This window comes from Heterodontus francisci, chromosome 23, assembly GCF_036365525.1.
Source record: "Heterodontus francisci isolate sHetFra1 chromosome 23, sHetFra1.hap1, whole genome shotgun sequence".
In the NCBI taxonomy this organism is placed as follows: domain Eukaryota; kingdom Metazoa; phylum Chordata; class Chondrichthyes; order Heterodontiformes; family Heterodontidae; genus Heterodontus; species Heterodontus francisci.
In genome coordinates this window covers 66,294,977-66,311,087 of record NC_090393.1, presented here as the reverse complement: position 1 = coordinate 66,311,087, position 16,111 = coordinate 66,294,977, and the positions used below count along the sequence as shown (strand labels likewise).

The following is a 16,111-nucleotide window of genomic DNA, read 5'->3' as shown; positions in this document are numbered from 1 at the left end:
CAACCTAAAGCTTTTGAGCACTGAATATCTTCACAAACATCTGTATATAGTCCAAAATCTGAACTGGAGACTTTCCTGGGTTATTGAAAGGGGTGCTGCCAGACAGTGTGGCTCTGCACATTTTAGTCCAGGCTGACCTGTGAGTAAATTTACAAGGTAAGATGATGATGACAGTGCCATTACGTTTCTCACTTGCTTGTAAGAGTGTTGTCCTATAGTGCCAAAGAGCTGGGAGGACTGAAGGGTTGGAAATTTAAATCTGACACCCAGCCATCATGTAAATATGGCAACATGACGCTTCCTGGGACCTATAACAGATAATAAATCTCCACTGAGAAGTCGGCACAAGCAATCTCTCCGACTTGTAGCTGTTGTATTGCGTTGTTGCGTTTTCTCAATTCTCCAGCTCAGGCTCTATTGCAAGGGGAATCCTACTACACAGTCATGGCTGGGAGCAGCTTGTTTTTGCTGAAGTCTTGAAGTCAGCAAAAACTCCTTCGGCACTTGCCACACTGCTCCCTGTAGACTTTTGCAACTGTAAACAACTATAGACAGCATTAAACACATGTAGAATCGAAGCAACGGCCAATAGAAATCAACCAGCAACTAAGTTGCTGGATCTGGTTCTGGGGAATGAGGTGGTCAAGTGGAATGTCAGTAGGGGAACATTTAGAGAGCAGTAATCATAGTATCATGAGGTTTAGATTAGCTATGGAAAAAGACAAGGAGCAATCTATAGAGTAAAAATACTAAATTGGATGAGGGCCAATTTCAGTGGGTTGAGAGGGGATTTTCCCAGGTAAATTGGAATCAAAGATTGGCAGGCAAAACTGTGACATAACAACAGGCTGCCTTTAAAGAGGAGATGGTACTTGTACAGTCGAGGTACATTCCCACGAGAGGGAAAGATAGGGCAGCCAAAACCAGAAGTCACTGGATGACAAAAGAGATAGAGAGTAACATGTCGCTGAAAAAGGGTGTTTATGACATTTGTCAGGTTGATAATGCAAGTGAGAACCAGGCGAATATAGAAAGTCACGAGGGTAGGTGAAAAAGGAAATGAGAGTGTGTTAGGACCAGGTGAGGAGGGGATCTCAGGCTCCCTTTTCGCCAATTCTCTGGTTTGACTGGAACAGGGTTTATCCTTTTTACATAGTGATTGAACTTACCACCTCAGTGAGTGTTTGATCCTGTTCCTCTAACATAATTGCAAATGAACCAATCAGACAGGTTTTCTTGAGTTTAAACAAGAAAGATGTAAGTTTATTATTCTTATCACTCTAAACCGGTTAGAATTACTAAAATACGCCCGCATTCACACGAGAGACACACACACAAACAAATATATTACAGAGGGAAAACAAAGTTGGGTGGTTGGAGTAGAGTCTGAAATAAATAGAATTTAAAAACTGAATCTCAGTCCCAGAGTCTTTCGTTGAAATTGTAGTCCTGAAGTCCTCATTGGGCCACGTGCACGGTTGTAGGTTTGCTTCTCAGGCTCCGGAAGGCAGAAGAGGGGGTTTTATCTTTGTCCCCCAGTTATTGGCTATGCTGGTCTGTAGGTTTGAGGCTTTAGCAGTTTCAGCCGAGGCTTCTCTGGATCTTTACTGGAGAGAGGGAGAGAGAGAGAGAGTTGTTCCCTTGATGGCTTCCAGTTACTATCCACTTTCTGACTGATAAAGCGTAACCTCTCCAAAGCTGCAGAGTAGTCACATGGCATTCCCAAACCTCTTTGTTGGGCTGGTGAGGCCCTTCTGGAAAATTCTTTGAGATTCAAGGCACCACACCTTAAGCTGTTCAGTCACACTCAGAGGGGGCTGCCTCTTTCAAAGTCAATGAGTGTCGATGTCTCTTGATGACCGTGTTGACAAAACCATTTTAGGTAATTTAATCAGAGAGCATCCCATTGTTCTGGCTAGGTTGAATCGGTCATGTTGTCTCCCGTCTAATACTTTGGTGTTTAAAATGCAAATTTTCATGGCCATCTTGGCTGCCAGGTTATACTCCTTTTTTATACTCCTCCTTATCAGTTTTTAGCCCATCCAGTGTCTCAAATATCTCCTCTTTCACTATGACTATGGCAGCATCTTCTTGGTAAAAATGGATACAAAATATTCATTTAGTACCTCGGCCATGCCCTCTGCCTCCATGGATAAATCCCCTTTTTGGTCCCTAATTGGCCCCACCAGTCGTTTTTACTGCCTTTTTACTATTTATATGCCATTAGAAGACTTTTGGATTCCCTTTTATGTTTGCTGCCAGCCTCTTCTCATACTCTCTCTTTGCTGCTCATTTCTTTTTGCACTTCCCCTCAGAACTTTCTATACTCAGCCTGGTTCTCACTTGTAGTATCAACCTGACATCTGTCAAATGCACCCTTTTTCTGCTTCATCTTACTCTCTTATCACTTTCATCTTCCAGGGAGTGAAGTTGTGGAACAGAAAGGAAGTGTGACAAACAGGAAGTGCATGCGAGACATAAGACTTTTAGTATAATGTTTCAGAAGTGGGTGTCAGAAATCAGGAGCTGGAATTCGGACAGCATCTTTTTCGTCCTTAGCCTGGGTGTAGAGCTAACAGAGATTGAAACTGGGTTCTCCTGATGTGTTTGGCTCCATGCCACAGTGACGCAGTGGTTAGCACCACAGCTCCCAGGGACCTGGGTTCAATTCTGGGTACTGCCTGTGCGGAGTTTGCAAGTTCTCCCTGTGACCGCGTGGGTTTTCGCCGGGTGCTCCGGTTTCCTCCCACAGCCAAAGACTTGCAGGTTGATAGGTAAATTGGCCATTGTAAATTGCCCCTAGTGTAGGTAGGTGGTAGGGAATATGGGATTACTGCAGGTTTAATATAAATGAGTGGTTCTTGGCCGGCACAGACTCGTTGGGCCGAAGGGCCTGTTTCAGTGCTGTATCTATAAATAAATAAAATAAATAAATAAACACGTGGTGCATTTTCCCATTAGAGCTTCAAGTTTTGATGGATTTTGAGTGCCTAGTTCTATTACAATTGCAATGGGAACAGAATATGATTTAGCAATCTTTTTGCTGTTTGTGCTTTTCAGTCAATCTTTTCAATCAGTATTTTCATTTGTTTTTGTTCAATTCAGCCTAAGCTAATAATGCTATTTCTGCCAGAGAGTAATTAGTTTGGAGAGCTTGTATAGATAGCCCTTAGTCTTTTAGCTAATGTACAAATTTTGACTGACTGGAAGTTTTTCATTGCTGAGAAATGGAGAAGCTAGACTCGCTTGGTTGAACGTTGAAGTTGTTGGCCCTGTGATTGCAGTTTGTTGTGATTTTAATCTGTGAGGGGGTTTGATAGAGGAAGTACGGAGAAACTGTTTCTGCTCACAAGGGGGCCGTTAACCAGAAGACACAGATTAAAGGTGATTGGCAAAAAAGCCAGGTGAAGAGGAGAAATGTTTTTACACAGGCAAAATACCGCGGAAAATCTGACATATAAGCAGAAAATGATGGAAATACTCAGCAGGTGGGACTTGGATGCTGCCTGACCTACTGAACATTTGCAACATTTTATGTTTGTATACTACCCATGAATATTAAACAGAAGCATGTCCCCACAGAGAAGGAAAGAAGCAAGGAGTGAGTGGAAAAATTTAAGGACAAGTCAGCCCTGGCTGTTGTAAACCTCACAGCTGGATAAAGAGCTATTGCTGAAACTTTGTAAGTTCTCAGAGCAGAGCCTATCACTAATCATGCAATGCATGGGCAAGATAGGGGGAGCTAAAGAGCAAGTGAAAGTTGATATTTGTATCACTTAAAAAAAAAACAGATGACATTTTCATGAATCTCCATGATCATTCTGACCTGGTGCATACCTGAGACGGTGCTGCAAAAAAAGCACCCGAGACTGCCTCGGCATGAGTGCAGCTACCAAGAAACCTTGCACAAACTTGCAGGATTCTTTTGTGGTGGTCGCATGCCACCTGCACGTTAAACTCATGGAGACCCTTCCTATTTACGAATAAACCTGGCTGCTCAAAGGAGCTTTGATGGCCACATGGGTGCAGTCTATCACAGCCTGCACCTGAGGGATTCCTGCCAGGGAGGTGGAGCTGACAGCCCTCTGGCCCTGACTGGCAGCATCTGTTTCAAACTGGATATAGTCCGATGCCCTCGCATACAGGGCGTCCGTCACCTGAGTGATGCAGTTACGGGTGGCAGATTGTGAGGTCCTGCAGATGTCAGCAGCCGACCCCCCACAATGATCCAGAGGAAAAGAAATTCATTGCCACTGTCATCTTGACCTCTACGGGCAATGGATGTCCACCTGCTGCTCCGTCCTTAGGCCCTCCTCCGCAAGGGCACAGAGGTCTGTGATCACATGAGAGAGCGGCAACCTTCAGTGGCAGTGTTGCTCCGAGAGGTCCAAGAAGCTGATCCTTTGGCTGTAGACCCTCTGTTGAGGGTAATGCCTTCTATTTCCTGGCCATCATCCAGCCACTCTGCTGTGACCAGTTGCATGTGGGTGCATTGCACGCGGCACCTGCCGTTCCTCCTCCAGTTGCTGGCTGCCCCCATGTGGCTGCTGAGGTGGGTAACACTGCAGCTGCTCCTCAATGGTCCACCCGACCTCAGAATAGGTGGACCCCATGTCCCTGTGCAGGCTCAATTACAAAGGGTCTGTAACCTCGTTGAGGTGTCAAATGATGCTGCAGCAACCTTCAGCAATTTCTTCACCCCGAACACTATCAGTAAGAGCAGTCTCTCTGCACTTCTCCAGTAATGGCACGTCTCTGCCTTTGGCTGACCTCAGGCTTGCTGCTTTCCCCCTTTATAGTTCAGAGTGCTTGTCAGTTGAGGAACTTGCTGCTGTGCACTTTCCTCATCTAACTTGACGAGTTCCAGATGCAGCATGGTACCCCTGTACTGTTGGTAAAGAGCCTTTGCCCCTGGAAAATGACTCTTAATTTTCCCAATTACTTCAGTTGCTGTCCCATTACTGTCATGCAGGTTCCGACAATGCACGCAACCCACCCCGGGAAAAGCAGAAGGAGGCAGGGAAATGTCACTACACTGGCCCCACATCTTATCTCCCAATTTATTTTTCTCCTCCCACCCACCCACCACCACCCCCCCCCCCCCCCCTCCCCCGGCCTTCAAACCCGTCTCTGACGCCCTGTTAAAATTGCCCCCAAGATTTCTAATTAAAAGTGCACTGCAGAAATCAGCATTGAGATGAAGCTGTTTCAGCTTTGCACTGACACTGTCCTTGTATAGTGTGAATGGGAGCAAGACTGTTTCCACTGGGAAATCTTGCTCAGCCTCAGTCCTATTTATTCTGGTGTCCAGTCAGACTATGGCTCCAAACTCAGGCTGCATTTACATCATGGCTCAGTGTTGGTGCGATGTGAAATTGACACTGCTGTACTTTAAATCGACCTTACGTAATTTGAACCGAGAACAATTAAGATATAAAGCTTTTTAATCTTAGCTGTTGGCTGTTAAGTGTTGCTGTGTAGTTGTTGTTTAATTTTATCTGGTTTGTCTTTGTTGCCTGATACAATGCAATCACTATAGAGTGTCCGATAATCAGGCCGAGACGGGTTACTTTCCAGCTTTGACCTAAAACAAAAACAAAGTAATTCACTGACATTCACATCAGTGTTCGAATTCTTCAAGTGCATACAGGAGATCTTTTTGAGCCAGCATGTAGAAAGTCCTACAAGAGAAGGGGTGGTACTGGACCTAATCCTGGGGAATGAAGCTGGACAAGTGGTAGAAGTGTCAGTGGGGGAGCATTTCGAGGATAGTGACCATAACTCTGTAAGATTTAAGGTAGTTATGGAAAAGGACAAAGAGGGACCAGAAATAAAGGTACTGAATTGGTGGAAGGCCGTTATCAATATGAGAAAACAGGATCTGGCCAGAGTGGACTGGGAGCAGCTAGTAGTAGGAAAGTCTGCATCAGACCAGTTGGAGTCACTCAAAAAGGAAATAGTGAGAGTTCAGGGCCAACATGTTCCTGTTAAGGTGAAGGGTAGGACCAACAAGTCCAGGGAACCCTGGATGTCAAGGGATATAGCGGATTGGATAAGGAAAAAAAGGAGGCTTATGGCAGATTCAAAGTGCTGGAAACAGTGGAAGGGCTAGAGGAGTATAGAAAGTGTAGGGGGGTACTTAAAAAAGGAGAGCGAAGAGGGGACATGAAAAATCACTGGCGGGCAAGATAAAGGAAAATCCCAAGGCATTTTATAAGTATATTAAGGGCAAGAAGGTAATCAGGGAAAGAGTAGGGCCCATTAGGGACCAGAGTGGCAATCTGTGTGTGGAGCCGGAGGACATAGGTGAAGTTTTAAATGATTACTTTTCATCTGTGTTCACTATGGAGAAGGATGATGTGGGTGTAGAGATCATGGAGGAAGATTATGATACACTTGAACAAATTAGCATTGAAAGGGAGGAAGTATTAACTGTTTTAGCGGGCTTAAAAATAGATAAATCCCCAGGCCCAAATGAGATGTATCCCAGGCTGTTATGTGAGGCAAGGGAGGAGATAGCAGGGGCTCCAATACAAATTTTCAAATCCTGTCTGGCCACGAGAGGTACCAGAGGACTGGAGGACAGCGAATGTGGTACCATTATTCAAGAAGGGTAGCAGGGATAAACCAGGTAATTACAGGCCAGTGAGTCTAACATCAGTGGTAGGGAAACTATTGGAAAAAATTCTTGGTTCTTTGATTAATTTCCACTTGGAGAGGCAGGGATTAATCAGAGATAGTCAGCATGGCTTTGTCAGGGGGAGATCGTGTCTAACAAACTTGATTGAATTTTTCGAGATGGTGTGTAGATGAGGGTAAGGCAGTTGATGTAGTCTACATGGACTTCAGTAAGGCTTTTGATAAGGTCCCGCATGAGAGATTGGTTAAGAAGGTAGGAGCCCATGGGATCCAGGGCAATTTGGCAAATTGAATCCAAAATTGGCTTAGTGGCAGGAGACAGAGGGCGATGGTCAAGGGTTGTTTTTGCGAGTGGAAACCTGTGAGGGATCGGTGCTGGGACCCTTGCTGTTTGTAGTGTACATTAATGATTTAGACGTGAATATAGGAGGTATGATCAGTAAGTTCGCAGATGACATGAAAATTGGTGATGTCGTAAATAGTGAGGAGGAAAGCCTTAAATTACAGGACGATATAGATAAGCTGGTAATATGGGCGGAGCAGTGGCAAATGGAATTTAATCCTGAGAAGTGTGAGATGATGCATTTTGGGAGGACTAACAAGGTAAGGGAATATACAATGGATGGTAGGATCCTAGGAAGTACAGAGGGTCAGAGGGACCTTGGTGTACTTGTCCATAGATCACTGAAGGCAGCAACACAGGTGGATAAGGTGGTTAGGAAGGCATATGGGATACTTGCCTTTATTAGCTGAGGCATGGAATATAAGAGCAGGGAGGTTATGATGGAGCTGTATAAAATGCTAGTTAGGCCACAGCTGGAGTACAGTGTACAGTTCTGGGCACCACACTATAGGAAGGATGTGATTGCAATGGAGAGGGTGCAAGAACAAAAGAACAAAGAAAATTACAGCACAGGAACAGGCCCTTCGGCCCTCCAAGCCTACGCCGATCCAAATCCTCTATCTAAACCTGTCGCCTATTTTCTAAGGGTCTGTATCTCTTTACTTCCTGCCCATTCATGTATCTGTCTAGATACATCTTAAAAGACGCTATCATGCCCGCGTCTACCACCTCCGCTGGCAATGCGTTCCAGGCACCCACCACCTTCTGCGTAAAGAACTTTCCACGCATATCCCCCCTAAACTTTTCCCCTTTCACTTTGAACTCGTGTCCCCTTGTAATTGAATCCCCCACTCTGGGAAAAAGCTTCTTGCTATCCACCCTGTCTATACCTCTCATGATTTTGTACACCTCAATCAGGTCCCCCCTCAACCTCCATCTTTCTAATGAAAATAATCCTAATCGACTCAACCAGAGGGTGCAGAGGAGATTCACCAGGATGTTGCCTGAGCTGGAGCATTTCAGCTATGAAGAGAGACTGGATAGGCTGGGGTTGTTTTTCTTAGAGCAGAGAAGGCTGAGGGGGGACCTGATTGAGGTGTACAAAATTACGAGGGGCATTGATAGGATAGATAGGAAAATACTTTTTCCCTTTGTGGAGGGGTCAATAACCAGGGGTCATAGATTTAAGGTAAGGGGCAGGAGGTTTAGAGGGGATTTGAAGAAAAAAAATTTCAACCAGAGGGTGGTTGTAATCTGGAACACACAACCTGAAGGTGTGGCAGAGGCAAGAACCCTCACAACGTTTAAGAATTAGTTAGATGAGCACTTGAAACACCATAGCATACAAGGCTACGGGCCAAATGCTGGAAAATGGGATTAGAATAGATAGGTGCTTGATGGCTGGCACAGACACGATGGGCCAAAGGGCCTGTTTCTGTGCTGTATAACTCTACGACTCTATGACTATCTCATTCTCTCATCCTCCTTTCCTCTCTCCCTCCCCCTATTTTCTCTGCTCCTTTTAAAGAAGCTTACTATCTTTGGCCTACTTATCTCGAAAGACAATGGGTAAGCGCCTGGAGGGGGTCAGTGGTTTGTGGAGCAGCGCCTAGAGTGGCTATAAAGGCCAATTCTAGAGTGACAGGCTCTTCCACAGGTGCTGCAGAAAAATTTGTTTGTCGGGGCTGTTACACAGTTGGCTGTCCCCTTGCGCCTCTGTCTTTTTTTTCTGCCAACTACTAAGTCTCTTCGACTCGCCACACTTTAGCCCCGCCTTTATGGCTGCCCGCCAGCTCTGGCGAACGCTGGCAACTGACTCCCACGACTTGTGATCAATGTCACAGGATTTCATGTCGCGTTTGCAGACGTCTTTAAAGCGGAGACATGGACGGCCGGTGGGTCTGATACCAGTGGCGCGCTCGCTGTACAATGTGTCTTTGGGGATCCTGCCATCTTCCATGCGGCTCACATGGCCAAGCCATCTCAAGCGCCGCTGACTCAGTAGTGTGTATAAGCTGGGGATGTTGGCCGCCTCGAGGACTTCTGTGTTGGAGATACGGTCCTGCCACCTGATGCCAAATATTCTCCGGAAGCAGCGAAGATGGAATGAATTGAGACGTCGCTCTTGGCTGGCATACGTTGTCCAGGCCTCGCTGCCATAGAGCAAGGTACTGAGGACACAGGCTTGATGCACTCGGACTTTTGTGTTCCGTGTCAGTGCGCCATTTTCCCACACTCTCTTGGCCAGTCTGAACATAGCAGTGGAAGCCTTTCCCATGCGCTTGTTGATTTCTGCATCTAGAGACAGGTTACTGGTGATAGTTGAGCCTAGGTAGGTGAACTCTTGAACCACTTACAGAGCGTAGTCGCCAATATTGATGGATGGAGCATTTCTGACGTCCTGCCCCATGATGTTCGTTTTCTTGAGGCTGATGGTTAGGCAAAATTCATTGCAGGCAGCCGCAAACCTGTTGATGAAACTCTGCAGGCACTCTTCAGTGTGAGATGTTAAAGCAGCATCGTCAGCAAAGAGGAGTTCCCTGATGAAGACTTTCCGTACTTTGGACTTCGCTCTTAGACGGGCAAGGTTGAACAACCTGCCCCCTGATCTTGTGTGGAGGAAAATTCCTTCTTCCGAGGACTTGAACGCATGTGAAAGCAGCAGGGAGAAGAAAATCCCAAAAAGTGTGGGTGCGAGAACACAGCCCTGTTTCACGCCACTCAGTATAGGAAAGGGGTCTGATGAGGAGCCACCATGTTGAATTATGCCTTTCATATTGTCATGGAATGAGGTGATGATACTTAGTAGCTTTGGTGGACATCCGATCTTTTCTAGTAGTCTAAAGGGACCACGTCTGCTGACGAGGTCAAAGGCTTTGGTGAGATCAATGAAAGCAATGTAGAGGGGCATCTGTTGTTCACGGCATTTCTCCTGTATCTGACGAAGGGAGAACAGCATGTCAACGGTCGATCTCTCTGCACGAAAGCCACACTGTGCCTCAGGGTAGACGCGCTCGGCCAGCTTCTGGAGCCTGTTCAGAGCGACTCGAGCAAAGACTTTCCCACTATGCTGAGCAGGGAGATTCCACGGTAGTTGTTGCAGTCACCGCCGTCACCTTTGTTTTTATAGAGGGTAATGATATTGGCATCGCGCATGTCCTGAGGTACTGCTCCCTCGTCCCAGCACAGGCATAGCAGTTCATGCAGTGCTGAGAGTATAGCAGGCTTGGCACTCTTGATTATTTCAGGGGTAATGCTGTCCTTCCCAGGGGCTTTTCCGCTAGCTAGAGAATCAATGGCATCACTGAGTTCCGCTTTTGTTGGCTGTATGTCCAGCTCATCCATGACTGGTAGAGGCTGGGCTGCATTAAGGGCAGTCTCAGTGACAACATTTACTAACAGTTTAAGTCAGCATGCTTTTACCTGCAAACTGAAAACTGCATATTAATTCTCCAGAACACTGTAACCCAGGTCAACTGGTTGACTCCACCACAAAAACAAAATACTGTACCTGCTGAAAGTCTTACATAAAAGCAGAAAATGGTGGTAATACTCAGCAGGTCAGGCAACATCTGTCGAGAGTGAAACAGAGCTAACGTTTCTGATCGATGACCTTTCATCAGAACTGGGAAAAGTTAGAAATGTAACAGGTTTTAAGCAAGTGAGGGGGATGGTGGGTGGGTGGTGGAAAAGAACAAAAGGGTAGGTCTGTGATGGGGTGGAAGGCAGGAGAGATTAAATGACAAAAGGGATGATGGTGCAAGGCAAAAGGAGATGGTAATGGGACAAGTAGAGAAACAGAAGGTGGGTTTGGAGGAGATGTAAATGATCATGGTGGAATCATCACCAACATTTGTTACCCAGGAAAATAAGAGCAGTGATTCTGATCTGAAATGGTTACGTTGTGTTGAGTCTGGAAGGCTGGGAAAGTACCTCACTGAAAGTTGAGGTGCAGTTTCTTGAACCTCACCGCCCATTGCTTCATTGAAAAGATGCATCGGATGACTCCAGCATTTGCTATCAATGTGAACACCAAAAAATTATCACAACATTCAACCCCACTTACAGGCTAAACATCTGACTGAGATGTACTTCTAATTAAAAATAACTAACAGGCAAAAAAGATAAGTGAGATTAGCATGCAGCATAGTCAGATTTTCACACTGTCTACGACTGGGCTGATTGGAGCTTTATGAAGACTTCATTTGGATTCTCCCAGTCACTCCTGAAGAGAAACAGTCAATGCTGGAACACACATAAACACACTCATAGAACGAATGTACACCTTCCATATGGTCAGGGAGATCAAAATAAAACTGAAGAGCATTACGTGGATCCTGATTTGTAAGGATGTAGCAATCTCTCAGGCAGTTAAAATGTCAATGATTTTCATCCCCGGTCTGTACCAGCTACATTTCTTTCAGCATTTTCACCAGACATTTTTCATATGAGCACAGCTGGAAATTGTTTCTTTCTGATATGTTGTTTCTTGCTGCATCCATTACCCTCTTAAGCCTTTCCTTGAACAGAACCATAGAAGTTTCCAGCACAGAAGGAGGGAGACCATGGAGCCCATCATCTGTGTTGGCTCTTTGGAGCAATCCAAAATTAATTCCATTGTCCTGCTATTTCCCCATAGTCCCATATGGCCCTCTGTTTCAATTATACAAGATTAAATTGTCTCTGCTAAACCACTCCCTATCGCAGAGTAATTCATGCTTCTATGCATCTAGTAAAGCAATGTCTTATAATCTCTCTCTCTCTCTCCCTCCCTCCCTCCCTCCCCCTCTTTCCCCCCTCCTCCCCCCCTTGCTACCACACTACCGCTCTCTTTCCCCCCCCCATCTCTCTTCCCTCCCATCTCCCCTTTCTCTCTCTCTCTCTCTCTCCCCCTCCCCTCCTCTCTTCCCCCTCCCCTCCTCTCTTCCCCCTCCCCTCCTCTCTTCCCCCTCCCCTCCTCTCTTCCCCCTCCCCTCCTCTCTTCCCCCTCCCCTCCTCTCTTCCCCCCCCTTCCTCCCCCCTTCCCCCCCCTTCCCCCCCTTCCCCCCCCTTCCCCCCCCTTCCCCCCCCCTTCCCCCCCCCTTCCCCCCCCTCTTCCCCCCCCTCTTCCCCCCCCTCTTCCCCCCCCTCTTCCCCCCCCTCTTCCCCCCCCTCTTCCCCCCCCTCTTCCCCCCCCTCTTCCCCCCCCTCTCCCCCCCCCCTCTTCCCCCCCCCCTTCCCCCCCCCCTCTTCCCCCCCCTCTTCCCCCCCCTCTTCCCCCCCCCTCTTCTCCCCCCCTCTTCCCCCCCCTCTTCCCCCCCCCTCTTCCCCCCCCCCTCTTCCCCCCCCCCTCTTCCCCCCCCTCTTCCCCCCCCTCTTCCCCCCCCCTCTTCCCCCCCCTCTTCCCCCCCCCTCTTCCCCCCCCTCTTCCCCCCCCTCTTCCCCCCCCTCTTCCCCCCCCTTCTCTCCCCCCTTCTCTCCCCCCCTCTTCCCCCCCTTCTCTCCCCCCCTCTTCCCCCTTCTCTTCCCCCCCTTCTCTCCCCCTTCTCTTCCCCTCTTCCCCCTCTCTTCCCCCCCCTTCCCCCCCCCTTCCCCCCCCCTTCCCCCCTCTCTCTCATCCCCCCCCCTTTTCCCCCTTCTCTTTCACATACAGTACTCTAACTGTCCTTATAATTTATCATTACCTCTTTACTCTTGTACTCTATATGTGTTGATTTATAAAACCCAAAATGTTGTTAGGCTTAATCTACCTGCACCTTAGACAACTTTGTATTTGAAACTTCACCCTCCAGTGTCTTTCCATTGTCTTCTCCCATTCTTTCTTTTTAACAAGGCTCCTCTGCTTTTTCTGAAATTTCATGACACAATTCACTGCATTCCCTTATCTATCCAATCTGTCCTTTAAAAGACAACTCTCATCAATTTGACAAACACGAGTTGCCTTTAAAAAATCTGTGCTGGCTATCTGTGATTAATACATGAATTTGTAAAAAATGTGTTAATCTTAACTCAAATTTAAGACAATTGAATTATATGATCCTGACATTGTCACCATTTACTCAACAAAAAATGTGGACACTGGTTTTGACAACTACTCCTGAAGTGCCAAATACACTATTTCTGTTGCCTGACGATGCGATATTCCCTACCATTACAAGAACACTCTAGGACACAGAGCAACTGAAGTGCCACCATGTCATATGTCCTAAAGTTGAATATATAGGTCTAGTGCATGCCGCGCTGCTACTTGCCTATGGTGTGCGTTTAATGTGTTTTGCTAGTTAATCTTTTGCTCCTTCATTATCCCCTGCTGGCTGCTGCACTCTTTCCATCCAAGGCTCTTGGAATAATGGTCTCTCAGCTGCAGTGAGATGGTCCAATGTAGGGGCAGTCTGCCTTAATACATTTGTAGCCATTGGATGGGAAGGTGCGGATATGTTGTCATCCGAAGAGATAGCAGTGTTATCCATAACCATCCCATATATTGGGCACACTTGCAACTGACCTGTGTGAAAGCTTACTTTTATTTTTATGCATTCATGGGTGTCGCTGGCTGGGCCAGCATTTATTGCCCACCATAATTGCCCTTGAGAAGGTGGTGGTGAGCTGCTTTCTTGAACCACTGCAGTCCTTGGGGTGTAGGTACACCCACAGAGCTGTTTGGAAGGGAGTTCCAGGATTTTGACCCAGCGACAACGATGGAACGGTGATATAGTTCCAAGTCAGGATGGTGTGTGGCTTGGAGGGGAACTTGCAGATGGTGGTGTTCCCATGTATTTGCTGCTCTTATCCTTCTAGTTGATAGAGGTTGCGGGTTTGGAAGGTGCTGTCGAAGGAAGCTTGGTGAGTTACTGCAGTGCATCTTGTAGATGGTACACACTGTTGCCACTGTGCGTCGGTAGTGGAGGGAGTGAATGTTTGTGAATGGGGTGACAATCAAGCGGCTGCTTTGTCCTGGATGGTGTCGAGCTTCTTGAGTGTTGTTGGAGTTGCACCCATCCGGGCAAGTGTAGAGTATTCCATCACACTCCTGACTTGTGCCTTGTAGATGGTGGACAAGCTTTGGGAGTCAGGAGGTGAGATTCTCGCCACAGGATTCCTAGACTCTGACCTGCTCTTGTAGCCACAATATTTATATGGCTATTCCAGTTCAGTTTCTTTAGATTTTTTTTAGATTAGATTAGATTAGAGATACAGCACTGAAACAGGCCCTTCGGCCCACCGAGTCTGTGCCGAACATCAACCACCCATTTATACTAATCCTACACTAATCCCATATTCCTACCAAACATCCCCACCTGTCCCTATATTTCCCTACCACCTACCTATACTAGTGACAATTTATAATGGCCAATTTACCTATCAACCTGCAAGTCTTTTGGCTTGTGGGAGGAAACCGGAGCACCCGGAGAAAACCCACGCAGACACAGGGAGAACTTGCAAACTCCACACAGGCAGTACCCGGAATCGAACCCGGGTCCCTGGAGCTGTGAGGCTGCGGTGCTAACCACTGCGCCACTATGCCGCCCTGGTTTCTGGTCTATGGTAACCCCTAGGATGTTGATAGTGGGGAATTCAGCGATCGTAATGCCACTGAACTTCAAGGTTAGATTCTCTCTTGTTTGAGATGGTCATTGCCCGGCACTTGTGTGGCGCAAATGTCACTTGCCACTTATCAGCCCAAGCCTGGATATTGTCCAGGTCTTGCTGCATCTGGACACAGGCTGCTTCATTATCTGTGGAGTCGTGAAAGGTGCTGGACATTGTACAATCATCAGTGAACATTCCCACTTCTGACCTTATGATTGAAGGAAGGTCATTAATGAAGCAGCTGAAGATGGTGGGCCTAGGACACTACCCTGAGGAACTCCTGCAGTGATGTCCTGGAGCTGAGATGATTGACTTCCTGGAGTTTGCAAGTTCTCCCTGTGACTGCGTGGGTTTCCGTCGGGTGCTCCGGTTTCCTCCCACCGCCAAAGACTTGCAGGTGATAGGTAAATTGGTTATTGTAAATTGCCCCTAGTGTAGGTAGGTGGTAGGGAATATGGGATTACTGAAGGGTTAGTATAAATGGGTGGTTCTTGGTCGGCACAGACTCGGTGGGCCGAAGGGCCTGTTTCAGTGCTGTATCTCTAAATAAATAAATAAACCCCAACCATCTTCCTTTGCGCTAGTTATAACTCCAACCAGTGGAGAGCTTTCCCCCCTGATTCCCATTGACTCCAGTTTTGCTAGAACTCCTTGATGCCAAACTTGGTCAAATACTGCCTTGATGGCAAGCGCGGTCACTCTCACTTATTTACTCTTTGACAGTGTTCAGATTACTGATGCCCCTGTTGATAGCACTCTCAATATGCAATACCCGTCCAGGGAGGAGGAGACAGTGGTCCCAAAGGCTGCATGGCAATGGAATAAATATTCCTGAGAGATGCTATGGCTGGTGTTTCAGTGGGATTGACAAGAAAGCTGTGCACCTGTTCAAGTTCACTCATTGTATGTGTCTGCACTCACCACCAAAATCCCAGGGGGGTGTCTGTTTATGTACTGATGGTTTGAAGGATCAGAGTGAGTGATGGTGTCTGTTGAGAGGTGCCTACTCTCAGTAGTCTCCTGATCCCCAGAGCTGGAACAAAACGATGAGGGCCAAAGGTTATGCCATAGCCTAGGCAGTTTGGTCACAGTCTCCTTTCTGCAGATTGACTGACAAGGACCTGGTCTCCACTGTCTGCTTAGATTCCACGGAGAAAGGATTAGAGAAAAGGGTGAATAAAACTGTGAAGAAAGCAGGTGGGATTATAGGTTTTATAAAGTGGGGCATTGAGTAAAACATCAAAAAGCTAATGCTAAGCTTATGCAAATCATTAATTAGGTTGTAGTTGGTTGTATCCAGTTTTAGGGACATTATTTTAGGTAGGATGCCAAGATAACTTCATGACGTAAATTTAAACCCATCACCAAAAGAACAAAGGGAGAGGCCAGGAGACTTTTTTAATGTCATATCAACAAATGTGGATTCAAGTTCCCTACAATAGCTGTTATAAGGGAAGTGGATAAACATTTCAAAAAGAAAGAAGAATAGAGGGATATGGAGAAAGTGCAGCAGTATGGGATTAAGTATAACTTTCAGGGAGCATCTAAACAAATGATGGG

At 46.7% G+C, this 16,111-nt stretch overlaps 1 protein-coding gene across 2 annotated transcripts in view; it reads left to right on the top strand.

The window, feature by feature from the left end:
* upb1 (ureidopropionase, beta) overlaps positions 1-16,111 on the top strand; it is a 224,277-nt gene that overhangs the window by 22,739 nt on the left and 185,427 nt on the right. The gene's annotated exons all lie outside the window — the stretch shown is intronic.